Source organism: Pithys albifrons, unplaced genomic scaffold (assembly GCF_047495875.1).
Source record: "Pithys albifrons albifrons isolate INPA30051 unplaced genomic scaffold, PitAlb_v1 scaffold_47, whole genome shotgun sequence".
NCBI lineage: Eukaryota > Metazoa > Chordata > Aves > Passeriformes > Thamnophilidae > Pithys > Pithys albifrons.
The window spans coordinates 295667-319184 of record NW_027286062.1 but is presented as its reverse complement, the minus strand read 5'-3'; positions in this window follow the sequence as shown (position 1 = coordinate 319184).

Genomic DNA, 23518 nt, shown 5'->3' with positions numbered 1-23518 from the left:
AGACGTTCGTTCCTTCTAGATTTCCCTTCTTCATTTGGGACAACAGAGAGAGAGACAGAGTTCATCTGGGAACTCACCCTGCCGCCAGCTGGGCTGTGACACTGATACTGCCATAAGTATAACTTTTCTCCAGGAGGAAACCTGCTGGTATTTGGGGCTTTGTTGTTTTTTTTTCTCTTGTGGTATTGGGGAAGCGGTTTGCTCTGGTCTGTTTACATATATATATATATATATATATATATATATATATATATCTGTTAAGAACAGTTGTCCTTCTTGTATTAAAGTTCCTTTTCTTAAATTTGACAAAGAGTGGCGTGATTATTGTGGAGGAGGCCCCCCTCGCCTGCTTGTGGGTAAACATTTTGGTTTTTCCCCTCCAACCAAGACACATGGGACAGGTGGAGACCTGGCAGGTCAGTGAGAAAGCTGCTGCTCTCCCTGTCCCTTGCCCAGTGGGGTCTGGCTGGGCCTGGGCTGTCCCACGAGGAACCATTCCCTTTGGCAATAACAAGGGACTCACAGTCGGTGCTGTGGGGACAGGCCTGGAAGGGAACAGATGGCTCCTGGCCATCCCAGAGGACACCCACAGCTCCTCCTGTGTCACTGTCATGGTGCAGGCCATGGGCACTAACGAGGGAGCAGCTTCTCTTTGCCTTCCATCACCCCAGTTTGCAGTTCAGCCTCAGCACTTGCAGGAGACTCCAATGGGTTTCTCCCAGCAATCTCCCAGGTGATTCCCCATGGCCCAAAGGAGGCCATGAGGATGATTAGAAGATGCTGTGAGGGCTGGAGCACCTCTGCCAGGGGCAAAGGCTGCAAGAGTTGAGGTATCGGAGTCCCTGGGCATCTCCCCTTCTGGTGTTCTGTACCAGTGAGACACCTTGCAGCAGGCTCCTATTATGCCATTGTCAAAATAGTGGGCTGAAAGAATTCCCAGGGAGGGGAGGAAGAGCTGAGCTGCAATTGCTGAGTTGGGGCAGGCTGCAAAGTCTTTGGGAGTCACTGCCTCAGGGCCAGCCCTGCAGTCTGAGGGGACTCATCCCTGAGCTCTTCCAGGAAGCTCAAGGGCTTGGAATGAGGCAGCACTTCACCAGCAAAATATTTTCTCTTGTGGTCCAGCACTGCCTTGCTGGTGTCACCAGCTTGGTGTTCCAGTTCTGTCCCCTCCATGATCTCCACCGCTCAGCACAGCTTTTACCTTCAGTGCAGCTGTGTCCCTGCTTGCTGCTTCTGCCAGCTCTCTGAAGCCTCCTTCCCTGCTCCTTATTGCTTGTTTGTGCTCTTTCCCTGTCTGTTCCTGCAGGCCCCGACACAAGAGCTTTCTGCCAGGCAGGAACACATCAATTTCCTGCTGCAGCAGGAAGAGCAGTGTCAGGAGGGGCAGGAAAACCTGGAGAAACCGAAGCAGAAATACAAGACATACAACATCCTTCCGAAGTACCAACACTCCTTAGAGGAAGAGATCACGAGGTGAGATTTTGCTCTTCCTCCAGTGCTCCAGAGGGAATCTGCTTCCAGATGTGGGATTTCAGAGGTGTTGTGGGCAAAGACCTGTCCTTCCATGTGTAGGCCTCAGTGTTGCACTTCAGCATCATCTTGTCATGGCTTGCCATGCTCTGCTGTGACTGCCAAGGCTGTCTGGGAGATGGACAGCGATGTTGGAACACCAGACACCTCCCTGTCACAAAGCTGATTCTCTGAATGCTGTTCTTTGGGTGCCCTTTCCCAGTCACTGCTTCTCACTGAAGGGAGACAAAGTCTGCCTTTCTTTCCCTCTCCCTTGAGAGGGAAAAAGCAAGATCTCCCTTAGCTTGCTGAGGTGAGATATAATGAGCTGGATGCAACTATCAGCTCCACCCTGGGAGCGGGCGTTTGAAACCTTTGGGATGTGTATCAGCCTGGCATCCTGATCCCTGTGCTTGGCACAACCATCTGAAGGCCATGATTGGGCAGGGAAGGCAGATTCCCCTCTGAGGCACCCAAGGAATGGGCTCTTGTGTCCCTGCCTGGACATACAATCTGGGGGAAGCAAATGTCTCTGCCTTTTTGACAAAACCTGTCCCTTGGAGTCTTGTTAGTCTAAAAAAATTGCAGTCTTAAGTTATGTCTTCCTTTCAAGGGCATTTAGAGACTTTGTGACTTTTTTTCCATGGATGAAATTATAGTGGGCACATGCTGGGGTGTGACTGCAATGGGAACAAGCAGCCGAGCTGTTCAGACACAGATCTTTAGACAGAACAGTTCTGCCCAGGTGGCTGCAGCCCTAAGATGTTATGGAATGTAATACCATGTAGGAATGAGTTGCAAGTTTTCTCTTTCAGGCTGACTGTGTGTCTGGAAGAGAAGGACCGGAGGATCAGAACCCTGGAAGAAACAAACCTTGCCCAGCAGAACGAGGTGTCTGAGCTCCGTTCTGCTCTTCACCAAATTGGGCAGGTCCTTTCAGATCGCAAGGGAGAAGTGCAGGAGCTCAAGAACCAGGGGACTTATGCACTGGAGTCCTTGTCTCCAGGGACATACAATACCATATCCAGCTTGCTTAAACCCTACTGGATTCCCTCCCAGCAGCACACGCTGCTCCTGTGCTCTGCCCAGAGATGCCACATCTTGAGGTCAAGGCTGGATCTGGTGTCTCCTGCCTGTGTTTGTCCCTGTTCTCTCCTGGGTCCCAGCATGAACTCTCTGAGGAGAAGCAGCAGACTGCTTTGAGCTTCTCCATCCCTCTGTTGCCAGTGCAGTCCCTGATGGAGTTTGTGCCTGTTCTGGGCACGGAGAAATGTGGGGACACAGAGGTGGTTCTGTCAGGCCGCGGAAGGTGCCTCTGCCTCAGCCAGTTCATCTGGTGTTCTGGAGCTGCACCCTCAAACATGCCCATTGCCTCCCCTCTCCGTGTTTTGAGTTTATTGTTCCCCATTGCACTCCTTGGCTTTGTGCCTCCTGTTTCTGGTGTGTTTTGTGCTGGAAGAAATTTCTCCTTCGTTCCTGGCCGTACAGCCCTCTCTGCTGCCACAGGAGCAGCCCTGTCCCTGACACTCTGTGCATCCATGTTCCAGATCCAGACCCTGCAGGAAGCAGTGCTGGAGAAGGAGGCTGCCCAGGCAACTCCACAGGAGAAGCTGCTGCAGGTCCTGGAGGAGTCTCCAGCAGGTGAGAGGAGCTTGAGGGACTCTCTGCACACCCTGGACGCTGAAAGGTCTGAGCTGTGTTTGAGGCTCCACAGATCCAAGAAGAGAGCAGAGCCCTTGGCCACAAAGTGTCAAGTCCTGGACCTGCAGTTGGAGCTGAAGGAGAGTCAGGCTCAGACACACCACTGGTGTACCCGCAGACAGGAGCTGCACAAACACTTGGCTGAGAGCTGGCAAGGGTTAGCTTCTCCCTTTCCCACCCACTGCTCCATCCTGTGTAAGCCATGGGGATCTCTGATGCCACAGAGTGGAAAAGTGCAGTGCCTGGGGATGGGAGAGGGAAAAAACAACCAGCAGGACACTTCTCCATAGTGTTGGTCAATCAACAGTGTCATAGTCAGTCTTCATTTTGGCTTCCTCTTCCTTTTCCTTGTCCTCTTGGACATTGGGCATTGGACGTTACCAAGGGCAACAGACCTTGGACATTTGGCATTAGACCCAGTAAAGGCAACTGCCCTTGGACACTGGGCATTGAACCCTACAGAGGCCCAGACCCCTTGGACATTGGGCATTAGACCTTAGAAAGGCCAAAAGCCCTTGGACGTTGGGCCTTGGACCCTAGAAAAGTAAACAGGTTGTGGACACTGGGCATGGGGCCATAGAAAGGCCAACAGCTCTTGGACACTGGGCATTCAACTCCACTTAGATTACTGATCTTGGACATTGGGCATTCAATCCCACTTAGATTACTGACCTTGGACATTGGGCATTCAATCCCACTTACGCTACTGACCTTGGACATTGGGCATTGAATGCTAAAAATTGCACTGGACACTACAAAGGGAAACAGCCCTAGGACATTGGGCATTGGACCCCACTTTGGCCACTGCCCTTAGATACTGACCACTGAACCCTAGAAAGGCCAATGGCACTTGGACATTGAGCATTAGATCGTATAAAAGGTGAAAATCTTTTGGACATTGGGCATTAGACTACACAAAGGCCAACAGCTCTTGGAGACTGGACCCTTCTTAGAGCTCTGCCCTTAGACATTGGGTATTGAACCCTGCAAATGTCAACAACCCTTGGACATTGGACATTTGACCACACAGAGGCCAAAAGCCCTTGGACGTTGGGCATTCGGCTGTACAAAGGCCAAAAGCCCTTGGATATTGCGCATTGTACATTGAACTATAAAAATCTGAACAGTCATTAGACATTGGGCATTGGGCCCTACAAAGGCAATGGCCCTTGGAAAGTGCACAATGGAACAGGAAAAGGCACTGCCTTTGGACATTGGGCACTGGCCCCCAGAAAGGCCAACAGCACGTGGACATTGGACATTGGACCAGACAAAGGCCAAAGGCCATGGACATTGGGCACTGGACCCTGAAATGGGCAACGGTCCTTTGACTTTGGGCATTGAACCCCACAAATGCCAACAACCCTTGGGCATTGGGTATTGGACCATGCAAAGGCCAACAGCCCATGGACATTGGGCATTGGACCACTCAAAAGCCAACGCTTCATGAACATTGGGCATTGGACCCTATCAAGGACAATGGCTCTTGGACATTGGGCACTGGACCCTGAAAAGGTCAGTAGCCCTTGGACACTGGGCATTGAACCACTCAAAGCCCAATGGTCTTTGAACACTGGACATTGGACCCTACAAAGGCCAAAAGCCCTTGGACATTGAGTATTACACTGAACAAAGGCTAAAAGCCCTTGGACATTGGCCATTGGACTATACAAATCCCAACGGTCATTGGACATCGGGCATTGGATCCTACAAAAGACAACAGCACGTGAACATGGGGCATTGGACTGTACAGGTGCCAAAAGCTCTTGGACACTGGGCATTGGACCCCACTTAGACCACTGCCCTTGAATGTTGGGCATTGGACCATACCCAGGCCACTGGCCTTGGACATTTGGCATTGGACCATACAAAGGACAACGGTCCTTGGCCATTGGGCATTGGATCCTTCAAAGGCCAGAACCACTTGGATATTGGGCTTTGGGGCATACAAAGGTGAACAGCTCTTGGACATTGGGCATTGGGCCCAACTTAGGCCACTGCACTTGGACATTAAGCACTGGACCAAACAAAGGACGACCGCCCTTGGACATTGGGCATTGGACCCTGCAACACCAAACGCCCCTTGGACATTGCTCTTTAACTGTCACTTCCTGCAGGGCCCCAGACAGGAACATTTTTTCCCAGGCAGGACTCGAACAATTTCCGCTGCAGCAGGAAGAGAAGTGCCAGGAGGTGCAGCCAAAGCTTGAGGAACCGTAGGAGAAATACAAGACATCCAGCAGCACTCCAACAATCCAAACACTGTTCCAGATCCCTGCAGGATTGGAATACAGCTCTGCTCTGTCTTTAATTTTCAATATTGGCTGAATTACTAGTATTTTTAGTTTAAATTTTAGTTTCTCCCTATTGGTTTGAAGTGCTGTTGTTCAATTTTGGGGGTTTTTTCCAAATTTCTCAAAGGAACTTAATCAAGATCTGCAGTATTGCCATTTAAACCTGGAAGCTCAGGACCTGAAAGCCCAGATAAAGCACATGTTGGGTCAGCTGTTCCTTCAGGACCAGTATTGTAAGCAAACAGAAAAGTAAGTTTGGTTTCATGGCAGAGGTGACAAAACCTGTGTTCTGACACTCAGAACTTCAGAAGAGCTATTCAGAGAATTTAGTTTTAATTGAAACAGAAGGAAAATGTTGGGGTTTTTTTCTGGGTAAGAATTGTGTTTTCCTGAGGAAACTTCTCTTGCCTCTTTCTGTTGTACAGAGTCCTGAATCCTTTGCATCCAGGAAGCAGTGTTGGAGAAGGAGGCTGCCCAGGCAACTCGAGAGCAGCAGCCGCTGCAGGCCCTGGAGGAGTCTCCAGCAGGTGAGAGGAGCTTGAGGGACTCTCTGCACACCCTGGAGGCTGAAAGGTCTGAGCTGTGTTTGAGGCTCCACAGATTCAAGAAGAGAGCAGAGCCCTTGGCCACAGAGTGTCATGTGCTGGAGCTGCAGCTGGATCTGAAGGAGAGTCAGGCTCAAACACACCACTGGTGTACCCGCAGTCAGGAGCTGCACAAACATTTGGCTGAAAGCTGGCAAGGTTTAGCTTCTCCCTTTCCCACCCACTGCTCCATCCTGTGTAAGCCATGGGGATCTCTGATGCCACTGAGTGGAAAAGTGCAGTGCCTGGGGATGGGAGAGGGAAAAAACAACCAGCAGGAGACTTCTCCATAGTCTTGGTCAATCAACAGTGTCATAGTCAGTCTTCACTTTGGCTTCCTTTTCCTTCTCCTTTGGGACCCTGCATCTGGCTCTCCCCTCCTGTCTCTCTCCCTGTTTGCCTCATGTCTGTTCTCCCTGCTTCTAACACTGTGCCTGAGGGGCTGCCAAACCCTCAGTCCTGGTCTTTCAAAAAGCAGAAGGGCAAACACACTTTCATGTTCCTCTGGACCTTGCAACCTTTATTCTCCCTTTTTCTCTACCTGGAAGTTTCCCGCATTTCTGTCAGCTCTGGCAGCCCTTGTGGCCTTAGGCCCTGGGTGACACGGACAGGCAGAGCAGACACTGCTGTTGTGTCTGCAGGATGCACATCAGTTTGATTTTCTCTACTCCTTCCCCTTTGGCCTTTCCTGCTGCAGCGCTGGGGACAGCAGAACACAGGAGGGACTCCTTAAAAGCTGCCCTGAGGAAAGAGACCTCTGCCAAGAAGAAAGTGGCTGGGACTGTGCATAAGGAGGTGGAGTCTCTGCAAAGGAAACTGAAGAGCACAGAGGAGCAAAGACAGGATGTGCTGGTGAGTCTGGCAGATGCCAGGAAAGGCCATTTCCTTGCTGGTTTTGGACCTTGTCTTCCTATTTCTAAGAAGAACCATTTTTCAGTTTCACTTTCCAATCACCACTGTTCAGAACAAGGAGGAAAAGGTGTCATAGTCATGTCAAGGCCAGTTTGGGCTGAAGGTGCTTTTTCCCTCCTTGCTAAAGTCGTCGCCCTTGAAACTTCAGTGAAAGTCATTTCCACACTTTTCTCTATTGACATGGCATGGCCTGGGCAAATGTTGGTGTTCAAATTCATCTTCAGATTTCTAAAGATCTAAATCTGGGAAAAGGGGTGAGAAGACCAAGTTTGTTCTAACTATTATTTATAGAAGAGATGTGTTTAGCTTTGGCCATCTGAGAACAGACAAAGGGGAGGGAAGAGAGAAAGCAAAAGTGCTGATGCAGATCACAACGTGTGCCTGAGAGGGGAAAACTAGTCCTGCTTGGAAAGCCAGACTGACAGGCTGACCTGGTTATTGCTGTGCCAAGGGAGGACAGTGGGGCTCCAGGGGATGGCACCACAGCAACTCTACACAGGAGGGTCAAAAACCTCTCCCTTTTGCCCCAAACCCAGGAAAGCAAATGTTGGGGTCCTTTCAATTTCCCTTCCTCCCCAAAGGAGAGCACACTGTCATAGCACTGCCTAAATCAGGCTTAGTCTGACTTGGAATTCTGCCTGCACTTCTGGCAGCTCCTCCCCAAAGGACACCTCGAGTAGAGCTCCAAGAGCTCAGGGAAGGGCAGAAAGGCAGCTGGGACTGGCTGAGGGAGCTGGGAAAGACGCAGAGTAAAGGGGGACTCAGGAAAGGTCTGCAGCATCCCGAGAGGCAGGGAGAGAGGGGCAGCCCGTGCCTGCCACTGCGGCAGGAGTTCAGATCCGCCACGAAGAGCAGACACAAGAGATGGAACGATTGACTCTTTTTGTCCCTGCTTTGCAGCATGAACGGGACAGGCTGCAAGCAGAGAAAGAACAACTGGAGTGTCACATCAAACATCTTGAGGAATTAGTTACAGCCTCTGAAACCCAAGCAAATTTAGCAACAGAGAGGAGTCACTCCCTTGAACAAAAACTCCAAACTGCACTGTCCATCTTAAAAATTAAAACTGAGGAAGTTGAAAATCAGGGGAAGAAAATAGAGATGCTCCAGAAAGAGGCTGAAGAGGGGAAAGTTGTGCAGGAGAAACTCACTGGTATCACTGCCATCCTGTCAGAGAGGGAGAGAGAAATAAAGGTTTACCAAGACAAGATGGCAATGCTGGAAAAGCAGAATGAAATGTATTTGACTAACTTGCAAAAGGAGGAGGAAAGAGCACAACAAGGGCAAGCTGAGAGGGGAGCCATGCAGGAAGAAGTGGAACGTGTGGCTGCTGCTTTGGAGCAGACACGAAGCAGAGAACTCGAATGGAGAGAGAAGACACAAGTCCTGCGTGCTGCCCTTACCAAGAGTGAAATGGAGAAAGAGTCCCTGGTGAAAGAATTAGCCATCCTTCAGGAAAGGGTTTCAGAGAGGGACACAGCAGAACCTTGCACACAGGTAGACCTTGGGATTGATCTTAATGCCCCTCCCACATCCATGAAAGATTCCAGTGATGTTCCCCACCAAGAGGTGGCAATAGAGATTCCCATCAGTACATGAGCAGCTTGGGCAAAGCAGCCAGGGCTGCAGCCTCGTCGGTCTGTGTGGCTCCAGCAGAGACCATTCACCTGCGAGAATGTCTCCTGGCAGGCCCGCAGAGACTGACACAGCTCTGGAGTTTGCTGTTCCAATCAGCTCAGGTCCAAAAGCTGCCCATGGGGAACTCTTTCTCTCATGCCTAAGCAAGGTCAGCCAACATGTGGTAGCTTGGATTTGGCATGGAAATAAAAGGGAGCCACTGACCAGGCTGATGGACTGACCTTGGCAGTTTTGTACCCATGGCTGAACAGCAGCTGCACTGCTGGAGCTCAGAGGGTGCTCTCCCAGAGGGAGATTTCTTAGGCCCAGCTTGTGCAGCGTGTGAGAAGAATGGCATCATCTCCTCTCTCATTACCCAGCAGGATGTTGGAGCAGAAAGGAAGCAGCTGTCACAGCTCTCAGTGACCAACCTGGAACAGCAGCGAGTTTCAACATCAGAAGAAGAGAACAGGGAGAGGAGAGAACTCAGTGCTGAGTCCAGGAGGAGTCCAGAGCAGGTAAAATGGGCTTTTGCTGCCTCTGCCAAGCCTCACAGTACTCTGGACCACAACACCATTTCCCAGACAGCACTTTGGAGTCCTCGCTTTGTTTCCTTCCCTCTCCTTCTCCTCGCTGTGTGCACACCTTTTATTTTCTCTCTCTTCTGGCATCCCAAGGACTTCACAAATGCACCTTCACTGCAGTGCCCCCCTCCTGGGCCCAGTGTCCCCAGACACACACCTGACTCTCTTCCATAGACTACATTCAGTGCTCTTTTGTTCCCTGGTGCAATTAAGGGTCTGTGAGCAGAGACCTCCTGGCCTTGATGTCCACAGGTCCTTCTGGCCCAGGGTTTCTGTCAGGTTTCTGTGAGCCTTTCTGTCATCCAATGTGCAGGTGGAACCTGAAAGGAGGAGGCTGAGGAGGTGTTTTAGGGGTCTCTTGCTCCCAGATGCCTGTGCATTGCCTCTCTCCCAGTCTGACCAGCACATGGTGTCCACTTGGATACAGATGAAAGCAGAACCTTCTTTGGTGGGAGTGCTGTCTGGCCATAGAGAGGAAACAGGGCAAATTCCAGTGGCAGCAGGCCCGCATTAGAGACCTAACAAGGAAGATATAAAATTAGGGCCATGACCAGGCTGCAGACTGAAAGGAAATTCTTGTTTTTTCTTCACAGGAGGAGTCCCATGCTCACTGCAGTCAGCAATTACCTGAGTTACAGGAGCAGGTGAGGAGTAGGAAAACTCTCCTCAAAAGCTGCTGTGGCTGTACTGTTGGGTGCAGCTTTGCATGATGCTTTGTCTCCTTCAATGTGCAGGTGCAGCCTGAAGAGAAGAGAATCAAGAGTGTTTTTAAGAGAGTATTTTCCCCACGGAGCACTAGATTTTCTTTCTCCAGGTGTCACAAGCACAAGATTCCCATTTGTGGAAAGGTGAGAACAGAATTGTCCTTGGTGGGAGGAACATGGGCCGTGGCTAAACACATGTCCCTCAGAAAGAGGAGAAAAGTGAGACACCTTGCAGCAGATTTGTTTTATGCCATTGTCAAACTATTGGGTTGAAAAAATTCCCAAAGAGGGGAGAAAGAGCTGAGCTGCAATTGCTGAGCTGGGGCAGGCTGCAAAGCCTTTGGGAGCCACTGCCTCAGGGCCAGCCCTGCAGTCTGAGGGGACTCATCCCTCAGCTCTTCCAGGAAGCTCGAGGGCTTGGAATGAGGCAGCACTTCACCAGCCAAATATTTTCCCTTGTGGTCCAGCACTGCCTTTCTGGTGTCACCAGCTCTGTGTTCTACTGCTTGTCCCTCCTTGATGCCCACCCCTCCAGCACAACTTTTGCCTTCAGTGCAGCTGTGTCCCTGCTTGCTGCTTCTGCCAGCTCTTTGGAGCCTCCTTCCCTGCTCCTTATTGCTTGTTTGTGCTCTTTCCCTGTCTGTTCCTGCAGGCCCCGACACAAGAGCTTTCTGCCAGGCAGGACTCAAACAATTTCCTGCTGCAGCAGGAAGAGCAGTGCCAGGAGGGGCAGCAAAACCTGGAGAAATTGGAGGAGAAAGACAAGACATCCAGCAGCCCTCCAAAGTACTTGCAATCCTTAGAGGAAGAGATCAGAAGGTGAGATTTTGCTCTTCCTTCAACGTTCCAGAGGGAATGTGCTTGTGGGATTTCAGAGGTGTTGTGGCCAAAGAAAACACCTGCCCTTCCACGTGTAGGCCTCAGTGTGGCACTTCAGCATTGTCCTGTCAGGGCTTGTCATGCTCTGCTGTGACTGCCAAGGCTGTCTGGGAGATGGACAGCGATGTTGGAACACCAGACGCCTCCCTGTGACCAAGTTGCTTCTCTGAATGCTGTTCTTTGGGTGCCCTTTCCCAGCCACTGCTTCCCACTGAAGGGAGACAAAAGTCTGCCTTCCTTTCCCTCTCCAGGGGTTTCCTTGAGAGGGAAGGAGCAAGATCTCCCTTAGCTTGCTGCCCTCAGCTCCATGCTGGAGTGCTGAAAATGGGATCTGTGACTCTCCAGGCCTCGTGGTTCTTCTCACTGAGCCATCTCTCTGCAGGGACTGTGCAAGCCTCGAGAAGGACACGGGAAGGCTGCAGCACAGGGACTGTGCTTTCTGTGTCATGCCTTCCCTCTTTGCCATCTTTGCATCTGCAAGTGGCTCTGCCAGCAATTACTAAATGGCAGAGTTCTGAACCAACAGTGCAGATGTGTTTCATTTTCTTTTACTTCTTCAGGGATGTATTTTACAAAAGAGAAACGACTTTCAAGTAGCTCTTCCCCTCTGAGAGGGTATTCTGTTCTCAGGGCAGTGTGTCTGGGCAAGCTGAGATGTAATGAGCTGGATACATCCATCAGCTCCACCCTGTGTCCAGGTGTTTGAAACCTCTGGGATGTGTATCAGCCTGGCATCCTGATCCCTGTGCTTGGCACAACCATCTGAAGGCCATGATTGGGCAAGGAAGGCAGATTCCCCTCTGAGGCACCCAAGGAACACCAATGTCTCTTGTGGCCCTCTGTTGGCTCCTTCCTCAGACAGTGCCAAGAGGTGCCTGCAGAGGCTCAGGCAGGGTCCCTGCCACCCTGCACCGTCACAGGTGGCACTGAGTGGCCAAAGCTGGCAAGAAGGAATAGAAAGGCTGGGTAGGCTCCTGCGGCCCATAAAGTGCTGCCAGTCTTGAATGGCACAGGGTGGTTCTTCAGAGCAGAAGGCAATGAAAAGGCCGTGCCCTTCGGCGTTCCCTGGAGGTTCCTGCATCATGTGGAAGGATGGCAGTATGTGTGCCAAGCCCCTGTTGGCACTTCTGCTCTCAGTCTTTGTTTGTCCAGCTGAAAGGAACCTGGGTTCTGGCAAACCTTGGGGAACTGCCCAGAGATCCCCTGGCTGTCACTTGCTGCTGTTCCTGCCTGAACATACAAGCAGGCAAAGCAAATGTCTCTGCCTTGTTGACAAAACCTGTCCCTTGGAGTCTTGTTATCTGAGGAAAAATTGCCGTCTTTCGTAATGTCTTCATTTCAAGACTTTGTTATGTTTCTCTTCACATTCCCATCTCAAACAAGGGAGGGCATTAAGGAAGTACTTGACCTTTTTCTAAGGATAAAGGTGCAGGGCACGTGCTGGGGTGTGACTGCAGTGGGAACTAGCAGCTGAGTTCTTCAGTCAAATCTCATCAGCCAGAGCAGTTTTGCCCAGGTGGCTGCAGCCCTAAGAGGTTATAGATTGTGATACCATGTGGGAATGAGTTGCATCTTCTCTCTTTCAGGCTGACTGTGTGTCTGGAAGAGAAGGACCGGAGGATCAGAGGCCTGGAAGAAAAGGACCTTGCCCAGCAGAACGAGGTGTCAGAGCTCCGTTCTGCTCTTCACCAAATTGAGCAGGTCCTTTCAGATCGCACAGGAGAAGTGCAGGAGCTCAAACACCAGGTGACTGATGCACTGGGATCCTCTTCTCCAGGGACACACAGTACCACCTGTAGCTTGTAGGCTCCCACTGGTTTCTGGTCCTAAAGGACACCTTGCTCTGAGAAGGCGGGAGCCCATCAGTCTTTGAATCTGGACACATACATGTTGTATGGTGAGTGTGAAACCATCCTCTTTGTTTCTGAGAAAGTCCTGCTGGAAAAGCAGAGGGATAAGGGCCTTGTCATGAAGAACCTATTCCACATTTGGAAGGGGATAAGGCAGGGCAGCCAGCAGGTCCAGGAGGCACTGGTGATAAAGCAGCAAGAGATGATGCAGGTCAGTTTGAGTAGCCAGGGAACAGAGTGAAGGGCACTTAGAAGGCCATAAAATGTAGGCACTGGAATTGAGGAGGCAAGGATGAGTGCAGGCACTGAAAGCACAGAGCCTGGTGAGCTCCAGAGCACAGGCCCAGCAAGGAAGGCTGGCAATGCAGGCAGAGCTGGGGAGAGAAGGCAAAGGAAGTGGCTGAAGGAAAGGGATTTTTGGAGTACAAGCAGAAAAAGATGAGCCTGAGAGCAAGTCTCAGAAACTTAGTCTGCATTTGTCTTTCCAGTCCACCAAGGCCCATTGTCACCCCTTTCCCTTTGTGGAGTTTATTTTCTCCTTGCCTCCAAGCAATCCTTGCCTTTGTACCTCCTGTTTCTGGTGTGTTTTGTGCTGGAAGGAATTTCTCCTTCGTTCCTGGCTGTACAGCCCTCTCTGCTGCCTCAGGAGCAGCCCTGTCCCTCACACTCTTTTCATCCGTGTTCCAGATCCAGGCCTTGCAGGAAGCAGTGCTGGAGAAGGAGGCTGCCCAGGCAACTCGAGAGCAGCAGCTGCTGCAGGCCCTGGAGGAGTCTCGAGCAGGCGAGCAGAGCTTGAGGGACTCTCTGCACACACTGGACGCTGAAAGGTCTGAGCTGTGTTTGAGGCTCCACAGGTCCGTGAAGAGAGCAGAGCCCTTGGCCACAAAGTGTTGAGTCCTGGACCTGTAGTTGGAGCTGAAGGAGAGTCAGGCTCAGACACACCACTGGTGTACCCGCAGTCAGGAGCTGCACAAACACTTGGCTGAAAGCTGGCAAGGTTTAGCTTCTCCCTTTCCCACCCACTGCTCCATCCTGTGTAAGCCATGGGGATCTCTGATGCCACAGAGTGGAAAAGTGCAGTGCCTGGGGATGGGAGAGGGAGAAAACAAGCAGCAGGACACTTCTCCATAGTGTTGGTCAATCAACAGTGTCATAGTCAGTCTTCACTTTGGCTTCCTCTTCCTTTTCCTTGTCCTCTTGGACATTGGGCATTGGACCCTACGAAGGGCAACAGACCCTGGACATTTGGCATTGGACCTGGCAAAGGCAACTGCCCTTGGACACTGGGCATTGAACCCTACAGAGGTCCAGACCCCTTGGACATTGGGCATTAGACCACAGAAAGGCGAGAAACCCTTGGACATTGGGCAATGGACCCTACAAAAGCAAACAGGTTGTGGACACTGGGCATTGGGCCATAGAAAGGCCAACAGCTCTTGGACATTGGGCATTCAATCCCACTTAGATTACTGACCTTGGACATTGGGCATTGAATGCTAAAAAATGCATTGGAGATTACAAAGGAAAACAGCCCTAGGACATTGGGCATTGGACCCCACTTTGGCCACTGCCCTTAGACATTGGCCACTGAACCCTACAAAGGCCAATGGCACTTGGACATTGAGCATTAGATTGTATAAAACGTGAAAATCTTTTGGACATTGGATATTACACTGCACAAAGGCCAACAGCTCTTGGAGACTGGACCCTTCTTAGAGCTCTGCCCTTAGACATTGGGTATTGAACCCTGCAAATGTCAACAACCCTTGGACATTGGACCATACAGAGGCCAAAAGTCCTTGGATATTGGCCCTTGGACTACTCAAATCCCAACAGTCATTAGACATTGGGCATTGGGCCCTACAAAGGCAATGGCCCTTGGAAAGTGCACAATGGACCAGGAAAAGGCACTGCCTTTGGACATTGGGCACTGGAGCCTAGAAAGGCCAACAGCCCGTAGACATTGGGCATTGGACCATGCAAAGGCCAAAGGCCATGGACATTGGGCACTGGACCCTGAAATGGGCAACAGTTCTTTTGACTTTGGGCACTGAACCCCACAAATGCCAACAACCCTTGGACATTGGGCATTGGAACATGCAAAGGCCAACAGCCCATGGACATTGGGCATTGGACCCTATCAAGGACAATGGCTCTTGGACATTGGGTATTGGACCCTGCAAAGGTCAGCAGCCCTTGGACACTGGGCATTGGACCCTACAAAGGCCAAAAGCCCTTGGACATTGAGTATTACACTGAACAAAGGCTAAAAGCCCTTGGACATTGCCCATTGGACTATACAAATCCCAACGGTCATTGGACATCGGGCATTGGATCCTACAAAAGACAACAGCACGTGAACATTGGGCATTGGACTGTACAGGTGCCAAAAGCTCTTGGACACTGGGCATTGGACCCCACTTAGACCACTGCCCTTGAATGTTGGCATTGGACCATACCCAGGCCACTGGTCTTGGACATTTGGCATTGGACCATACAAAGGACAACGGTCCTTCCCCACTGGGCATTGGATCCTTCAAAGGCCAGAACCACTTGGATATTGGGCTTTGGGGCATACAAAGGTGAACAGCTCTTGGACATTGGGCATTGGGCCCAACTTAGGCCACTGCACTTGGACATTAAGCACTGGACCAAACAAAGGACAACCGCCCTTGGACATTGGGCATTGGACCCTGCAACACCAAACGCCCCTTGGACATTGCTCTTTAACTGTCACTTCCTGCAGGGCCCCAGACAAGAACATTTTTTCCCAGGCAGGACTCGAAGAATTTCTGCTGCAGCAGGAAGAGAAGTGCCAGGAGGTGCAGCCAAAGCTTGAGGAACCGTAGGAGAAATACAAGACATCCAGCAGCACTCCAACAATCCAAACACTGTTCCAGATCCCTGCAGGATTGGAATACAGCTCTGCTCTGTCTTTAATTTTCAATATTGGCTGAATTACTAGTATTTTTAGTTTAAATTTTAGTTTCTCCCTATTGGTTTGAAGTGCTGTTGTTCAATTTTGGTTTTTTTTTCCAAATTTCTCAAAGGAACTTAATCAAGATCTGCAGTATTGCCATTTAAACCTGGAAGCTCAGGACCTGAAAGCCCAGATAAAGCACATGTTGGGTCAGCTGTTCCTTCAGGACCAGTATTGTAAGCAAACAGAAAAGTAAGTTTGGTTTCATGACAGAGGTGACAAAACCTGTGTTCTGACACTCAGAACTTCAGAAGAGCTATTCAGAGAATTTAGTTTTAATTGAAACAGAAGGAAAATGTTGGGGTTTTTTTCTGGGTAAGAATTGTGTTTTCCTGAGGAAACTTCTCTTGCCTCTTTCTGTTGTACAGAGTCCTGAATCCTTTGCATCCAGGAAGCAGTGCTGGAGAAGGAGGCTGCCCAGGCAACTCGAGAGCAGCAGCTGCTGCAGGCCCTGGAGGAGTCTCCAGCAGGTGAGATGAGCTTGAGGGACTCTCTGCACACGCTGGAGGCTGAAAGGTCTGAGCTGTGTTTGAGGCTCCACAGCTCCATGAAGAGAGCAGAGCCCTTGGCCACAGAGTGTCATGTGCTGGACCTGCAGTTGGAGCTGAGGGAGACTCAGGCTCAAACACACCACTGGTGTACCCGCAGTCAGGAGCTGCACAAACATTTGGCTGAAAGCTGGCAAGGTTTAGCTTCTCCCTTTCCCACCCACTGCTCCATCCTGTGTAAGCCATGGGGATCTCTGATGCCACAGAGTGGAAAAGTGCAGTGCCTGGGGATGGGAGAGGGAAAAAACAAGCAGCAGGACACTTCTCCATAGTGTTGGTCAATCAACAGTGTCATAGTCAGTCTTCACTTTGGCTTCCTTTTCCTTCTCCTTTGGGACCCTGCATCTGGCTCTCCCCTCCCGTCTCTCTCCCTGTTTGCCCCATGTCTGTTCTCCCTGCTTCTAACACTGTGGCTGAGGGGCTGCCAAACCCTCAGTCCTGGTCTTTCAACAAGCAGAAGAGCAAACACACTTTGTTGTTCCTCTGGACCTTGCCACCTTTATTCTCCCTTTTTCTCTGCCTGGAAGTTTCCCACATTTCTGTCAGCTCTGGCAGCCCTTGTGGCCTTAGGCCCTGGGTGACACGGACAGGCAGAGCAGACACTGCTGTTGTGTCTGCAGGATGCACATCAGTTTGATTTTCTCTACTCCTTCCCCTTTGGCCTTTCCTGCTGCAGCGCTGGGGACAGCAGAACACAGGAGGGACTCCTTAAAAGCTGCCCTGAGGAAAGAGACCTCTGCCAAGAAGAAAGTGGCTGGGACTGTGCATAAGGAGGTGGAGTCTCTGCAAAGGAAACTGAAGAGCACAGAGGAGCAAAGACAGGATGTGCTGGTGAGTCTGGCAGATGCCAGGAAAGGCCATTTCCTTGCTGGTTTTGGACCTTGTCTTCCTATTTCTAAGAAGAACCATTTTTCAGATTCACTTTCCAATCACCACTGTTCAGAACAAGGAGGAAAAGGTGTCATAGTCATGTCAAGCCCAGTTTGGGCTGAAGGTGCTTTTTCCCTCCTTGCTAAAGTCGTTGGCCCTTGAAACTTCAGTGAAAGTCATTTCCACACTTTTCTCTATTGACATGGCATGGCCTGGGCAATTGTTGGTGTTCAAATTCATCTTCAGATTTCTAAATATCCAAATCTGGGAAAAGGGGTGAGAAGACCAAGTTTGTTCTAACTATTGTTTATAGAAGAGATGTGTTTAGCTTTGGCCATCTGAGAACAGACAAAGGGGAGGGAAGAGAGAAATCAGAAGTGCTGATGCAGATCACAACGTGTGCCTGAGAGGGGAAAACTAGTCCTGCTTGGAAAGCCAGACTGACAGGCTGACCTGGTTATTGCTGTGCCAAGGGAGGACAGTGGGGCTCCAGGGGATGGCACCACAGCAACTCTACACAGGAGGGTCAAAAACCTCTCCCTTTTGCCCCAAACCCAGGAAAGCAAATGTTGGGGTCCTTTGTGCTTCCCTTCCTCCCCAAAGGAGAGCACACTGTCATGGCACTGCCGAAATCAGGCTTGGTCTGGCTGCACTTCTGGCAGCTCCTCCCCAGAGCACCTCTCGGGAACAGCTCCAGGAGGTCGGGGAAGGGCAGAAAGGCAGCCGGGACAGGCTGAGGGAGCTGGAAAAGACTCCTGCGGCTCCCCCGGACCCACCCCGGCCCTCAGAGACCGGCCAATCACAGCGGAGCCCGCCTTCTGCTCAGCCAATGAGAGATGGTGTCACGCTGTCAATCATAGGTGGGTTGTGCCCGCCCATGACGAGCACTCCGCCAATGGAAGCTCGGCTCGGGCTGTCAATCATAGGAAAGGCGGGACAGACTCCCCACCTCCCTCCCTGAGGGAGCGGCCAATCAGAGCAGAGCCCGCCTCCCGCTCAGCCAATGGGAGGGAGGACCGGGACGTCCATCCCGGGGAGCCGGGCGGGCAGCAGTTGAAGCTCCATCTGCTTTTCCAACCTTAATGATTTTATAACACTGGGAAAAGGAATTTCCCATACCTTCCAGACTACACCCTGAGACAGGAGCCAAGTCCCACAATGAACTAAACAGGTTATAGTCACAAAATCGCCCCCAAACCCCTCCTCACCCTTCACCCCCCCAAAACCCCTTCCCAAGTCCTCCCAGTGCCCCCAAAACCTCCTCCTCACCCTCCCAGCTCTCCCCAAACCAACTTCCAAGTCTCCCAAGCCCCTTCCTTTCCCCTCCAGCCTCCCAAATCCCCTCTCCAGACACCATTGCAGACCCCAAACCCCTCCTCACCCATCCCAGCCTCCAAAATCTCTTCCCAAGCCCCTCAAGCACCTCCCAAGCCCTAATCCTCCGTATGTCTGTGCAGCTGGTTGCTGATGGAGAATGATCTTAGCCAGTCTCTCTCAATTTGGGCAGCCTTTAAAATTAACATAGTTTTTGTAACACTGGGGATACCAGTTCATGCCAGATGTGTTCCTACAGCTGTGCCTCAATGGTCAGAAATGTCACTGAAATCTTAATAAAGAGCTGGTCTTGAAAAGATGAGCTTGTTGAAGGGCACCCCATGGTGGGGGCAGCCCCTCGTCCTCATGGCACTGCCTAAATCAGGCTTGGTCTGACTGGGAATCCTGCCTGCACTTCTGGCAGCTCCTCCCCAAAGGACACCTCGAGTAGAGCTCCAAGAGCTCAGGGAAGGGCAGAAAGGCAGCTGGGACTGGCTGAGGGAGCTGGGAAAGACGCAGAGTAAAGGGGGGCCCAGGAAAGGTCTGCAGCATCCCGAGAGGCAGGGAGAGAGGGGCAGCCCGTGCCTGCCACTGCGGCAGGAGTTCAGATCTGCCACGAAGAGCAGACACAAGAGATGGAATGATTGACTCTTTTTGTCCCTGCTTTGCAGCATGAACGGGACAGGCTGCAAGCAGAGAAAGAACAACTGGAGTGTCACATCAAACTTCTTGAGGAATCGGTTACAGCCTCTGCGTGCTGGTTTAAAGGTAAACCGGCAGGAGAAATGAACCCAGCTCAGGAGAGATTATAAGTCAGAGCTACAATCTAATAAAAAGTATTACAATAAATATAATGACACAAAGAGAAATTGCTTTTAATGGACAAACCCCAGTAGTATAACCCAGTGCCCTGGGACACAAACACAAACAGGTTTGTTGGCCCCTGTGCCGAGTCCCACGTGGTTCCCCTGAGTCCATAGCAAAAGCTGGTAAAAAACCCTGTTGGTGCAGATGATGGTCACAGTCTGGTGGAGAGTGGAGGGCTCCTCCTGTTGAAGTTCTGCTCCTCCTCTCAGTCCGACGAATGGTTCCCTGAGGTCTTCAAACCCCACGATTCTATTCCCTCAGCTCCAGGTGGGAGCCCCCAGTGCCTCCCCCAGGGCAGGGAGTTCCACACTGGGGGATCTGACTCTGGCAGTCAGGGGGGATTTTGGAATCGTTGCTGGCCCATGGGCAGAGCTGAGCCCTCAGGTGGGTGTGGAGGTGCCAAGGAGTCCCTGCAGGGCAGTTCTCCCAGCTCCTCTGCCAGGCTTCTTTCCCAGCCAGCTCCCAGCCTGAGGGCTCAGCTGTGCCCTGGGCAGCTGCTGCCAATGGGCCATTGGGAACAGTTGCTGGGCAATGGCAGAGAGGGTTTAGAATGCACAGCTTTGGTCACACCCACACAGGGAGAAACTGGTCCCACCTGCTGAACTGGGACACTCAAACACGAGCAAATTCAGCAACAGACAGGAATCACTCCCTTGAACAAGAACTCCAAACTGCACCTTCCAAAGTTAAAAATGAGGAAGTTGAAAATCAGGGGAAGACAATGGAGATGCTCCAGAAAGTGGCAACACAGGGCAAAGTTTTGCAGGAGAAACTCACTGGTATCACTGCCATCCTGTCAGAGAGGGAGAGAGAAATAAAGATTTACCAAGACAAGATGGCAATGCTGGAAAAGCAGAATGAAATGTATTTGACTAACTTGCAAAAGGAGGAGGAAAGAGCACAACAAGGGCAAGCTGAGAGGGAAGCCATGCAGGAAGAAGTGGAACGTGTGGCTGCTGCTTTGGAGCAGACACGAAGCAGAGAACTCGAATGCAGAGAGAAGACACAAGTCCTGCGTGCTGCCCTTACCAAGAGTGAAATGGAGAAAGAGTCCCTGGTGAAAGAATTAGCCATCCTTCAGGAAAGGGTTTCAGAGAGGGACACAGCAGAACCTTGCACACAGGTAGGCCTTGGGATTGATCTTAATGCCCCTCCAACATCCATGAAGGGTTCCAGTGATGTTCCCCACCAAGAGGTGGCAATAGAGATTCCCATCAGTACATGAGCAGCTTGGGCAAAGCAGCCAGGGCTGCAGCCTCGTCGGTCTGTGTGGCTCCAGCAGAGACCATTCACCTGCGAGAATGTCTCCTGGCAGGCCCGCAGAGACTGACACAGCTCTGGAGTTTGCTGTTCCAATCAGCTCAGGTCCAAAAGCTGCCCATGGGGAACTGGTTCTCTCAGCATGGATTTCCTGTAGAGGAGCAGCTGCAGCATCGTGGGGCTCCTGCCTTGTGCCCTCCCCACACACTGGTTATGTTGAGCTGTGGGAAATGGTTGTTGTGTTTGTCTTTTGAAGCATTTCTTATATATTACTTTGTCATACAAAGTTTTTTCTGGAAACAATTAGACATTTTATAAATACTTTTAATAAAATTTTTTTTCAGATGAAAATTACACTTGTTTTATTTTTGACACAATGAGTCTATTCCAAAGTGTTGTGGGATTTCCCCTCTTGAGGGCAGAGCTGTTCCATGTGAGAAGAAATGGGACTCTGAGATGTTACAGAAGAAAGGGTTGGAGAGAGCCCAGCAGGGATTGGAGGTGGAGAGAGCTGGGACAGAGGTTTACTTTCCCTGTGCCCTTCACTTTCTGATGTTTCTCTACCTTTCCCCCTGCCTTTTCCCTTCCCTTTTCCCTTGCCTCCTCTGCACCCCTCCAAAGCACAGGCACTCTGCAGGCACACTCTGCTCTTCCTCAGGTGGTGACCACCCTGATCCTCTCTTACAGTGGGAGGGACGTGCCTCCCACAGCCCCCGTGCTGTCCATCCACTCCTGAGGTGGTGCTGCCATTCAAGACTGAAGTAAAAGGTTGTGCAGTACCTCAAGCTTCTCCTTGGCTGTTGGTACCAGTTGCCAGCCTTGCTGAGCTGGGGCAGAGGGTTCAATCTCTTTGACCTTCCTTTTCTGGCTGGCAGAGCCAGAGAAGCCCTCCCTGTTATTCTTTGCACCCCTTGCCAAGCTCAGCTCTGCCTTTGCCTTGGCCTTCCTCACCCCATCCCTACACAACCAGACTGCATCCCTCTGCTCTTCCCAGGATACCTGTCCCTGCTCCCACTGCCTGGGCATTTGCTTCTTGCCCTTTAGTCTGACCAGGAGGTCTCGACCCAGCTGTGCCTGTGCTGGACGGTGCCACTGTTGGCATTTGCTCATTCCCTGCAATCTCGGGGCTCTTCTCTCAGGATGAAGTATTTGAGCTGCCCAAGCAGCTGGCACACTCCCTTGCAATAAGGCAAAGACCTCCTGTGGGATTTTTTGCTATCCCAGGACTCCAGATGGGAAGAGCACAGCAAATACTGCACAGCCTGGTGCTTTTCCTGATAAGAAAAGCCATGGCAAAGCAGAGCTTTAGAAGGGAAGAGTGGCCAGGAAGATGTGGGGTAAAGGAAAACGGGTTTGTAACTGATTTTACCACGAGTGTCCTCACTGTGCCACACAATGCTCTGATCCTCCTTTTGCCTCTTGTCCCTGGGACTGACTATTCCTCTGAAATACCCAGGGGAAGGGAGAACTGGCAGAAGAGAGAGAGTGGTGAGAGAGTTTAAAGGAGAAGTCCTGAATGAGCATGGAGTGGTTCTGCTCTTGTAGAGAAGGTTGGGAACTCTTGCAGGAGGAACACAAGCAGCAGCTGCCGCCGGTTTGTGAATATGGAGTAACAGGCCAGGAGTCAAAAAGAAAGTGGCTGGAGAGCATTGAGGTGAGAACTCTTTGCCACTCAGGCAGTTTCACATGCATGTCATTCCATGCTGCAAAACTCTTGTGTCTTTAGGGGAAAAGGAAGGAAGAAAACCCGTCAAGCCCAAGCCAAGAAGATCTTTTCCTTGCCAGCCCAAAACTCCACTGCCTGCCACAAACGCCTTTTCAGTTGCTGTGTCCAAATGCCAATCCCCAGGGCTTGTTGGCTGTTGCCAGCATCCAAACCAGGAGCTGTTGGACAACCCCTCGCTGGCTCTCTCCCCCTCCCAGCTCCCTGCTGGCCCTGGCACCTGCACCACCACCCCTGTGTGCCCACAGCCCTGCTGGGCAGCTGTGCAGGGGCCGGGCTCATGACCTGTGTTCAGAGTGGCTTAGTTCCTCTAGTTTTGGGATTCTGCCCATGGGATCTGAGTCACAGGAATCCTTCTGTCTTCCCTGACAAAGGGTAAATGAAGGAAAAGTGTAAAAAGGTGCTTGGTGGTTAAACATACTCATGAAAAGTAAAACTGCAGGTTTAGAAAAGCCATGTGGGGAGGAAAATTGGATTTTTTTGATCTTTCAAAATTTCTGCTGTGCAAGGAGTTGTGGTTTTTAAGGCTCATAAAATAGATTGAGAATCCAGTGACATCCAGGAGTGAACTTTGTTTTTTCTGCTCTCTGCTTGGAGAGATATCAATAGGTCTTCCAAGCCAAAAGAAAAGTCTTCCTGACTACACTAAGGATTCCTCACGTATTTTTTGCTCTGACCTTCGAGAGCACTCGTCTGTGCCCTAAGGATGATTTGTGGCCCCCATTCCATGGCAAGTGGTTTCTGAGCTGCCCCTGCTTTTCCAGGCCCCTCTGTGGGTGAGGGCTCAGCCCCACGTCTCGCCCTCCCAGGGCACGTCTTCCACCAGAGGCTCCCAGAGCCCCGAGACCTGTCCCAGGGAGCAAAGAACACACCTGCAGGTCACCAGAGGCCACCTGAGCAGGTGATGCTCGGCCGGCAGCCCCAGCTGATGTGTGCGGGGCCTGCCGAGACTGCGCTGCCTTTTGGCCGCTGTGCTGCCTTTGTGAGAAAGGAAAAGTCAGCCCTCGGTTCCCGGCCTTTTCTGGTTCAAGGGAATTCTCAAACAGAAGGGGGGAAGGGAAGGAAAAACCCAGCTCCAGCCCTAAGAGTGACGGAAAGTTTGAGGAGCTGAAAGGTGTTGAGGCACTTAATTGCCATGCTGGGTTTAGCACAGGCAGGAGTGTCAGTGGTCGACTTTTAGGCGCCAGGGCCCATGTTCCCTGTCCCCGGGCCCGCCCCCGGCCCAGAGCGGCTCTCCCTGCCCGGGACTCGCTCCCCGTGCCGGCCGCGGCCTCCGGCGGTGCCAGCGCTGCCCTTGGGCACTGAGGCCCTTTGGGAGCAGC